General features: G+C 43.3%; 1 protein-coding gene across 1 annotated transcript in view; it reads right to left on the bottom strand.

Moving 5' to 3' along the window:
• The window catches only part of slc8a1b (solute carrier family 8 member 1b), a 130,848-nt gene extending 120,915 nt beyond the window's left edge, over positions 1 to 9,933 (bottom strand). Inside the window, exon 1 of the mRNA XM_070978296.1 lies at positions 9,336 to 9,933. The gene's annotated coding sequence lies outside the window, so the exon portion shown is untranslated. The remainder of the gene's footprint in view (positions 1 to 9,335) is intronic.
• Between the last annotated feature and the right edge of the window lie 1,527 nt (positions 9,934 to 11,460).

The raw sequence follows: 11,460 nt of genomic DNA, 5'->3' as shown, positions 1-11,460 counted from the left end.
GCATCAGTATAGAATTTGCATGATTATGAGGCTCAGCCGTGCACAGAGACTCACATTTTTGTGCAAAACCCATGTGTGAAGGTGTACAAGTGCAAACATAACAACATAACAACATTTCCTGATGGGGTTGATGTGTTGAAAATGAGAACATGAGGTCTGTTTTTCATATGTTTGATGTTGCAAATTACTAATATGTACGCATAATTTCTAGGATACAGAGTTGCCTCATTAGTTAGTATGTTCTAGCTTGGAGACCCCCGCCTCAGAAGGCGGTCTCAGGATCTGAACACAAATGTGAGCCTGACCATGCAATACTCTACCTTAAAAGTTATCGGCAGGAATTTAAAATCAGTTCCAAAATGCACAGTGAGCCAAAGTGCATAGGTGGTCTTAAAGGGAGAAAGGAAGCAGACAAAGGGAAGGGGATGTGGGTGATCCCATATTTAAGCACAACTTTCTAAAACACACACACACATCCTCCCCTGAGGTTTTCGGGGATAAAAAGAAAAATGCAAATACTCCTTTCAGGGCTGCCACACTTTCAGAATAACAGAGCGTCCAGACAGATGTTGAATGTGTGTGCACATGTATTCTCTATGGAGCTGATGTGTCTACAAGCAATGACAGGAATGAAGGACTGTATGTCATTTTTATGCGATGTGGTGCAGTATGCATGGTTGGGTATGAAAAGTTCCATTAATGGAGAATATACATGAGCCAATATTATAATAATGATAATATATTCCACTATAATTACAAAGATGACAATATTAGGGATTTTATATGGGTCATGTAAAAAGCCTATTCTGGTTGGACTTTCCAAATTAGGCCTTATTTCAAATGCAGCATTTTCTCATTCAGACTTGTGGGATATTTTGATATTAATCAGGTTTTATGGAGCATTCTTTGGACGCGTACAGCATATTCAGAATATGCTCAACTCTCTGTGTTTGTAGGTTTGCAAGGCTGAGGTAGAGACGCTTGCACAAAAGAAAAGCCCACATTTCTGGTCGGAAGGAGAAACACACCTACTTTTAAACATTACGAAGACATACATACATACATTACATACATACATTCTGGATATCAACAAGTTTTTGGATATGTGCACATATCACAGCGTCAACCTTTTCAAGAGGGTGGTTAAATGAATGAAAGAGGGATTCTGTGTTTGTTGTATGTATACACAGCTGCATGTAAGCTTGCATATGAGCAGAATATTCATTTTCATTAACCATGTAAACAGCTTAGAAGGAATGTTGTATTTTTTGGAATGAGGGCAAATAAAAGAAGAATTTGCGTCACTGCTATCTTCAAAAATAGAGCCATGCTTAAAAATATCATTTCAATATTGTAATATTGATTCTGACTACTGTGTGTCATCCAGTCTGTGATGGCGACTGCGTGCTTGATTTTTAAAACCAGAAAAAACACCTTATTCAACCAATGCACAGGTTTTAGAGACTTGTTGACACCAGTTTGTGAATTACCAAGATAACAAAGTGGGAGCGTGGCCTGGAATAATGTCAGTGCTGCGTTTTGGTCTTCTGGGCAGCAGACAGCGAGTACAGCAATACGAGAAGAGTATCGGAACAGCTTAAGCTCGTAAGCATACACGTTTCTGTCTGTACAGATTATCTTCCTGCCTTTTTCTGGAAAAAACAAGGCAGAATGACTTCATCTGACCAGCACACATGCTGTTAGTGGCCTCTCCCCTCACCCTCACATCTTTCCCCGGGAACAAACTTTCCCCACTTTGTAGAACTTTCAGTCAAAGCACTGCCGCACACAAAGGAGTAGTAATCCTTTTGATCAGGGATCAATAACAAGACCCAAGACCAGAAACAAAGACGAGCTTAGAACTGTCCTCAAACAAGCGTCTTCCACATTCCTGCATGCCAACATCCATTTCCCGATAATTAACCGTTCACACTCTTAAACACAGACACAGCACAATTTACCCGATGTCAATAGTTACATCAGTACTTTCCTGTTTTTTTTACTGCCACAGTACTTGTTATAGATGAAGCTGTAAATCCCTTGACAATATGAATCACATGAATCTCTCACATTGCATGCAACAAGGCTCAGGAGCCATTTCCACAGGGGGTGTAATCAATGTGTGTATGTTCTTTCATATATTGTCCACACTGCAGAGAGCATGTGTGTGTGCCTTGCCTAATGTTGCTGACAGCTACTCGCTGCATATGGCGCTTACTGTGTAATGCATGCTCAGCCCAGCAATGGTGAATTTAAATATTTGGGTTAACTAAAGTGTGATGAGCGTTGAGTTTTACTGCTGTGTTGATGCGAGCTCAGTGGGTTCAGCTGTGGTCTGGGAGGGTTTTGCTCAGAAAATCGATTCCAAACAAAATTACACCTCTGCTTAATTAAACTACAATTCAGTAAGATCATAACCAAACATTTTCCTTCTGGCTAATGTGATCCAGCAGCTCTTTGGCTTCTATGGCCTTCTTGTGTGGTCACACAAGGCTTTGTGTGGCATTTCCAAGTGATCAATAATTCAGTGTGCTTTGGGATTTGGCTGTTTTCACTTAAGGATGTCATTTTTCTAGCAGGCTGATGGCTAAAGAGCATGCTCACTATGCCAGCTGTTCTGTGCTGTCTCTAGACAGCAGAATGTGTTTTCTATTTCTTCTCAACGCCGCTGGATGTTCAAGGTGAGGCCCATGAAAACAGAAACTGAGCAGGAAAGATAATATTTTAAGGAAAAGTATCAGACTGACACTGAAATGTATGAAAGAAAATGTACAAATATAGCCTGCATTGTATCATTAATGTATGTAAAAATCCAACAGCATTCAAACACGCTGTTGAAGGAAATAAGATATAAAGATGACTAGCACTTCTAACTGTCATGACTCAGCCTCATGACGTCAAGGCCTGTATGACTTTATATCAGAGAGAAATACAAAGTAAAAGGAGTCAACCATTGAAAAGAGACATGGCAACAGTTGGGGCATAATAGATTCACCACAGGTGGGGAAAATGGTAAATTATTCCTTACGCTTTAAGGTGTTTTGGTGTGTCAGCTCTTCCAAAGACCAATATGAAAACGGAAGCCGGAATTGGTTTTTGCCAGGTTATTGGTTTTAGCTCGGCCACTCTCAAAGCCGCTCGTGGTATTTGAATGGAATGAAGCTTTATAGGCCAACATGCTTTTTCACCTCAGGAGGCAACCTTCAAGTCATTTCACATTGTGATTATGCTGCATGAATATGAAGTTCTTTCAAACAAAAAAAGAAAAGGTTTAAAGAGATGTTTTAAAGAAATAGTTTGAATTTTTAGGAAATATACTTTTTTTTCCTCCAAGATATGATCAGACCTGTAATACCACTCTCATATCTGTCCATTAAATATCAAGACACAGCCACAAGCTGGTTAGCTTAGCTTAGCATAAATACTGGAAACAGGTAGCCTGGCTCTGTTCAAGGGGGAAAATAAATCTGCCTTCCAGCATCTCTAAAGCTCGTCACGTAACACTTTTATCTACTTTGTTAAATCAGTACAAATTTTGGTTAGTATTTAATATGTAAAATATCCAACTCTGGGCACTGTGCAGGTATAAATTCTCCCTCTCAGGGGGTGCGCTGAGGCTTGGCAGACCATGTTTTAAACCACATCATGGAGAGGCATTTAATTACAACTCACAGCCCTTATTCCTATGTTTCCTCTGTAATTATTTAATCAAACAATAATCAAGCACTGATTAATTTCATTGGTGCTGTTTTGATGGGCCTGTGACCCTGAAGAGGATAAATGAGAAGAGAAAATCAGTGGGCGAATGAATAATCTGAGATGTCACGGGGGCTTCCACAGGCCTCACGCAAACATCTGGAGGTGCTTTGCAAAAGGGCACCTGAGCAGGAGTTTTTTTGGTTGCTCTCCTGCTGCTTTGGGAGATAAAACCAGAAATCCATGCTCCAGTTTCTGAGCCTTGCTCTGTTTCTTCTCATTGGCTTGCTTAAAATTCATCCTCACAAACACCAATTCTTGATAATCCTTGCTTCGACAATCCTGATTGCTTGACACTTTACCAGGAGATTACACTTCAGATGACTCCAGGTAATTACTACCTGTTCTGTTTACAGTTCCGTTTCAGCAAAATCCATCCTGCAGGACTGACTGACTGGCTGCATTAGAAACATAACCTGCCATTTGATTAAGAAAAACTGACGCCCTGGCTGCTATCAGCACCGAACTCAAGCGTGTTCATTTATGTGTGTGCTGTTAACACCACAGAGGCCTAGCTGCTGAACAGTGGCTGCTATTTTGGATTTGGTAATTGAAATATCAAGTTTCAGAATATCCCGCCATGATTTTCCCTTGTGTTATGACCTCAAAAACTTGGCTCCATTTCAAGAGGAGCACAACATAAGACAAGCCAACCCTGCCTCAGAGAAAAAGCAAAAACACACACACACGCGTGCAAACACACTGGACCGCTGAATCCTCCTTCCCAGAGGCTAAAACAAAAAACATAATACCTAAAGTGAAGAAAACCAAAACCATGTGCTGCACTGAGGCAAGATGTTCCCCCTCTGCCCCAATACTGTCATTCCTCGGGAGCCTCTGAAGGCAGCACCCAAAGGTGCCAAGAAGGCAGCTGATTAGACCAAAAAGCAACAAAGAAAAGAGACGGAGGCACGCCGAAGACATGAACCCACTCTCTGCATAATCCCCTAATGTTCATCAGAGATATTAGAAGTGATGTAGCTGTAGAATAAAGGAGAGGAGACGCTGCCCATGAGCAACAAAAATAACACAAGCCTCAGCCTGCCGCTCTGCGAGGAGACGCCTGTCCGAGATGCATTTTCCTCACTGCTGGGGCAATGATGAAAAATTTAAAACAGCGAGTGAAAGAGAGACAAAGAAAAGTGGAAGAGTAAACAGAAGGGCTATAAATCTGAAGAGACTGAATGAGAAGGATGCAATATAGGAAACAGAATAAGATGTCCAGAGGGAAAGAGAGTGACAGACAGAGGCGGGAAAGAGAGAGGTCACTCTACGTACTCTCGTCTCTCCTGGCAAGATAAAACCGAAGGGCTATTCTACTGTGTGTGTGCAAGAGCAAATACACACACATAGACACGCACACACACACGCCCCCACGAACAATTGAAGATTAATGGTCTGCGTTTACCGTCATTAGGGTGATGTTGAGCTCTTTTAGCCGGGATGTGCCTCGCAGCCAAACCTCGAGCCAAGATGCCTTGTCATATTATTACACATGGAGTGGAGGAAATGATCAGGCTGGCACGGTAATACACAGGACTATTTCCTACTGTCGGTCACTTTGTCCGCCTATCCCTCGACATTATCTGCGCATCTGTCTGTCTGTCTGTCTGTCTGGGGTGCGACGAGGGACGGGAACATGAGGCAGAGTGATGATAAGCTCAGGGAAACGAACAGGGATCGTGTGGGCAAAAGAAAAAAAATAATTAAAAAACATAAAAGTCAAATAAATCACTCCCCTTATCTCCAGTGCTCCATTCATTCAGGGCAGAAGAGCTAGCCAAAGGCAAGCAGTCATCTTCAAACTAACCAAATTGAAACCCTCCTTCTAGGGCTCGGTGATGCATCCAGCATGAATGCCACATGTGCAGACACATCGGATATGGTTTTAGACAAAGTCCTCCCTGGTTTCTGAGCCTTTGTTCCACCATCATCTGTAACTCAATAGGTTTTCCTCAAAGAGCAATTCTTTCATCTGTCTTTCTGAAAACCTGGATTATTTTTAGCATCCAACAACATGAAACATGCCACTGGAAAACAGTCCAAACCGCAGAAGCTTCGTGTTTTCCCTGACCTTCTTGGATTTGATATATATAGCCTACAAAAACTCCAGACACACTGTACCTGCACTTAAGGCTGCACTGATCAATACCTCTATGTCACCAACGGGTCACCAGGGATCGCTCAAAGCGGCCAATCAGAAGATAATTATAGCACCCAGCAGGTGTTCTCTCAGCTCCAAAGCATCTTTAAGCTAACTGTTGGAGGAGGCGGCTGTTATCAGCGGGAAGAGTTCTGATAATTCCACCATGTACACACAAAGTTAGCGACAAGCTGGTAAACAAAGTGGAGCTTTCAGCAGCTGAAGAGCCAGATATTTCAGGAGTTGGCGGAGACCAAAGCAGAGCAAGATGATTTAATACTGGACGTAAATATGTTCAGTGGATGGAAACATGACTCCAATAAAACGCTAATGTCTCCATCTGGATGCGAGTTGACTGTTTGCCGTATCAACTCTAAGACGATACGTCGGTGTTATCTTTACAGCTTGAATCAGTCTTTTTATCTGTCCTCAAACAACAAACATCAGAGCTTTCCCTTATCTAAACGAAGGACAAGAGGGAGTGGTATCGGTTGTGCAGACAGTAAAGCGCTCTCAGATGAACACATTTAAATGCTATATAAGTGAATAGATTTGACTTGAGTTCACATCCTTTTCATCATACTATGCTGTACTGTGTTAGACTCCTCTATCCTATGCATGCAAACTTGTATGAATTCATCCATATTTTATCGCTGTGTGGGGTGTTGCCTCTCTGTACAGCCTTATTATGCTACATCCAGTTGTTCATATGCTTGTTAAAAGTAGTAAATGCAGCTTTTTTTGTCAAGGCAGGGTTTGGACAACTGGTGGCCTCCGTCTCATCCTCGAAGTACTACTTCTGTTTTCCAGAACGAGAGCGTATTTCCTGTAAACACGGTTCCTTTCTATCGTGGAGGTAAAGTTACCTCTGCTTATCAGGGATAAACACATGACACTACAGATAGAGTCATTGCTTTGTTTAGCCTCTGTTTTTGTACTAAAAAGGTCAAGAGAGAGGCCACCACATCTTTCCCAGTAGAGCACAGCATCAAATGGCCATGAAAGCTACCAGTCATCCCAGTGATTTATTTGTTTACAATGCTTTTACTAAGATAAACATGACAGTGATTTATTTGTCTTATAGTGATGTTAGAAAGCCCTTAAACAGAGCTGACGCTGTGTGTCAGTCTGACAGGGTTAGTGGTTTGCGTCCCCCTGAACACATCCATGCTAGCAATATACATTTTGATGCAAAGTACAGCAAAGTCAATGAGGTCTGCAGCAATCTTGTTTGTTATTGTATCATCTGCAATGAACCTGACAGCAGCTGACAAGCACTGGAAGGTAGCAGTACACCCACATCGTCACCTACAGGCTTGTGACTGACAGTGGGGTCGCACCTATCTATTACTAACCTATGATTAATGGTCAGTTTGCAGACAAGCAATCAATTTGTATATTGATTTCTAATAGAGGAAATCTTCCCCAGGGTTTGACACTGGCTACCTTATAGCTTATTAGATAATGAATTATATGACGCAGGTCACAGTATCACCTTTCAGACACATCTGCCTTGACTATAATGTACAGTAATCCCTATACAACGTTCCAGTTACTAATTTTAGGATTGTTTTGTAAATCAATAATTCCAAAATCATGGTTAAACTAGATTACAGAGACTTCAAGAGACTGGTTGACCTGCAGCAGCTCTTTAGCACATCCTCTCGATCTTTCACTTAACTTTACGTAAGCAGAAACATTACCTGACCCGTCCTTGCCCTGTTTACTGTAAACTATACTTAACCCTTTGCAGAAAGAAATACGAGAACTTTTTGGTGTGTGGGAACATAAAATCTGGGAGAAAATTCTTATTCAAATTCTCTTGTACTTCTACTTACAACATTAGCGACACAGCAGATATTACACTGTGACAGCTACATATCTGTGTGTGTGTGTGTGTGTGTGTGTGTGTGTGTGTGTGTGTGTGTGTGTGTGTGTGTGTGTGTGTGTGCTCATTGTGGTCTATGTTCTCCTCAAGCAGGTTGAGAACAGGCCTAATCACTGACTGACGCAGACCCACTGAGAGGCGGCCTCAATCTGCCTTCAAATATGGAAAAAGGTCAGTTTTTATTGGGAAATGCATCGCGCGTGCTAATCTGAATCTATTTGGCTGTGATGGCTGAAATGAAGTTTATCTTTCATCAATAACCAACTGCACCGCTGCTGGAAGGTAAATAAAGCAGTAAAGACTTCTGACTGCGTTTCAGTTTTTCATTGTCACAAATAAATATTTCATGTCATCTACAGTGGATGAGCTACAGTTCCTCTGTGTCATGGCCATAAAGCCCCGACTGAAGTCAGCTGGAAAAGATTGCCTGGAAAGCCTTGATGGTACCTGCCTAATGTGCCAAGCACTCCTCACAAGACGAAGCGTCTGTAGTGTCACATCACGAGAATAAAGAGCCTGCCTGCTGCCTCCTAATATTATCTGTGCCAGGTTTACTGGAACAGTTATCTGATGTGTGAATCTCTGCCATTGTTTCCCTTTTTATAACACTTTACAAGCACATCAGACAGAAGGTAAAAGAAGCTTTTGTCTTCGGATTTCACATTAAAACCTAAAAAAGCTAACGAAACAACGCTGAATTAAACCCATTCAAACTCAACCACGCAGTCAGGACCGAGATTTCCCCCCAACCTGCCCTGCACTGATGTGCAAAGGCACTCCATCAGCCCCAACAGCGCTGCACTGCTTGGCGCAAAGGATGGGGGACGTGCAGAATTGCGCAAATGTGGATCTCAGCGCGCTTTTAAGCCACTGGATCATTCATCCTCTGGGAGAATTGCCATCTCTGAGGGGAAATTTAGCCTGGTCTGCGCATGTTTGTCACCCAACTTCCACATTGAAAGCCTATAAAAGGTGTGAGCGTGGTTATCTGAACGTGCTCTGCATCCGTAATTATTATTCCCCCAGAAATAAGCGAGGCAGGCTAAAACAAGGGAGGAATGGAGAAGAGGGCAGGGACGGAGGGTGGGAGTGAATGGCAAAAAAAAAAAAAAAAAAAAAAAAAAACAGTCCCTGAGGCGAAAGAAAGCAGTTTCTGGATTCTCAACCGGCGGCTAATGTTAATGAAAAAAACACAGGACAAACACCTTTCACCGCATCCATTTCTAAAGCAGCGATCCACTCTCTAGAAACCTCTGTATCAGAGAGGAGGGAAGGCGCAGCGTGGTGCGGGAGGATGAGGTGAGGAAACATCGTCTCCACATCGCATCCAAACGCTTCCGACGCATGGTGCTTTCAAGTCTCTAGTCGGGGCTCCATGCGGCGACACCGTCCCCTTTGCATCCCATTCACTCCATCTCCCTCCCTCCAAAAAAAAAACTTGCTTTTCCCGGACAATGCGGCGAAATAGAGGCAAAGACCCCCAGCATTCAACACCATTAAAACCATTATCCCCGCCGAAAACGCACCCAGACAACTGCAGTGTCCTACCTTTTTATCCAGAGAGTGGCCAACAATCCGGAGTCAGTAGTAAAAGCTGCACTGTAGCTCTACCAGTAATAGTGGCAGTACGAGGAGTAAGAGGAGGAGGAGGAGGAGTAGTGGAGGTAAGCCAGTGGTGGGGAATGGTAATGGAGACGCGGGGCGCTCTTATACGCCAGCCAAGGCGGCGTATCCACCACCCGAGACGCACAAAAGAAGGGGAGAGGAGTCCGGATTCCCATGCACTGACAGCTTTTTATTTGTTGCTGTTGTTTGTCGTTGTTGCCTACTCCTCGTTTCCATGCAGCGCGACCTGTATGATCGGATGACCGGAGCGCCGCTTTATCAGCAAACCCGCATTTGTTGGGACGAGGCGCGCAGCACAGCGGACTTCTTCCTCATTCTTCCCTTCCCGTCCCCTCTCGCTCCGAGCGCAAGAGAAAGAGAGAGGGGGGCGAGAGAGAGAGAGAGAGAGAGAGAGAGAGAGAGAGAGAGAGAGAGAGAGAGAGAGAGAGTGTGTGTGTGTGTATGTGTGAGAGAGAGACAGTGGGTGTGAGCGAGCGTGTCTGTGTGTGCGCAGCTCTCCACTTCGTCTGTTGCCTCACACACCAACTGAGGATCAGCTCGCCCTCCTCCCCTCTCTCTGTGGTGTGTGTGTGTGTGTGTGTGTGTCTTTCACTTCTCTGAGGCTGTGTGTGTCTTTACACATATATCTTGCCTGTCACTCTGTCACACACACTGCCGCGCCCCCTCTAGCCCCTCTCTCTCTCTTACTCACATGCTCGCTTTTACCCACTCTTTCAGATTAATATCAACATCCCATTGAAAATGAATGGTGAGTCCAGAAAGGTGTCTCATCCTGCTCTCTCTGTCTCTGTCTCTATGTTGAACGATGCTATTGAGCCAACATTCTTCTTATTTAGCCTATTTAAAGTCCAACAATGCCCGTCTCTGATTGGCTGGCTGGCTGGCTGGCATTCATTAAAATCTTAAATTGGGACTATTTTGAATCATCAGGCACATCAAAAAGCACGTTTTCTATGGTAAATGTTTGATCACGTGTTAAAGCAAACAACCTGACAATGCTGAGCTCCACCTTCAATCTCTCAATGCTAAAAATATGTCAAAAGACACTTTGAACAAAGAAAGAGCAACATGAACAGAATAAACTAAAAACTGCAGAATACAGCAGTGGGATGTAGGAAATAGTGGCACTCCTTCAATAAAGCTCATCAAGAGGAACGAAATGTCGAAGAATCGGTTTCACTACATATATGAAGCTGTAAGACTGAGCTCAGGAGCTGACCTGCACAGCCTTCTTTTGGTAAGCAGCCAACATATCAGTGCAATAATGTAACCAGAGCTGCAGCATTATAAAAAAAGATTGACTTCGTAGAGCAAACAATATTTGCCTCCACCTCATCCATTACAAACCCGTTCACGTTCATAGTTGTTCAACATCTACACCGGCACTACTTCTTCTCATTTTAAAGTACAAAAATACATTTTGAAGGAAACACAGAAAATGACTGGAAGGACTTTTAGGTCTGTAAAAAGGTAACACAAAACACCTGTGTGTGGTATTTGAAATACATATGCGAACACATTTTTATGAACAAATTGCTAAAGTGAACTGACTGAATCACCCATCACTGGAGCGATCAGCAGCTCGCAGCAGTGCAGCGCCTCACTGGCGGCTGCTGTCATGACGTCCTCGTTAAAAGTCTTAAAAGACGACAAAAGTCACAGAAACAATCACTTTATGACAACCTGGCTGTAAATCATAGTCTGCTGAGCTGCTGACCTTATGTGCTGCTTACAGGCAAGTTTTCTACTGCGCTAAATGCGACAGCTGAACGGTGATGCGTTCACTTACTGACGGATAATACTGAAATGCATTTGAACGGTGATGCGACTGCGAAACAAAACTGCAGAATCAGTGACTACAAACCTTTGAATTGAACTGAGTTTCCACTTCTCCTGACCAGCAGCCCTCACCAAGAATTTATTAGCGCTGACCGCCCGGCACTGAGTGAGGGTTTCAGCACAAAGGTCACGCTGTCAGAATTCAGGGCATTGGAAACAGGAATGAGGGCCCGAATGCAAACACTGCGACCGAAACCGACAGGCAGCT

This window comes from Chaetodon trifascialis, chromosome 13, assembly GCF_039877785.1.
Source record: "Chaetodon trifascialis isolate fChaTrf1 chromosome 13, fChaTrf1.hap1, whole genome shotgun sequence".
Classification (NCBI taxonomy): domain Eukaryota; kingdom Metazoa; phylum Chordata; class Actinopteri; order Chaetodontiformes; family Chaetodontidae; genus Chaetodon; species Chaetodon trifascialis.
Note: the sequence above shows the minus strand (reverse complement) of the source record. Positions and strands in the feature narration are given on the sequence as shown.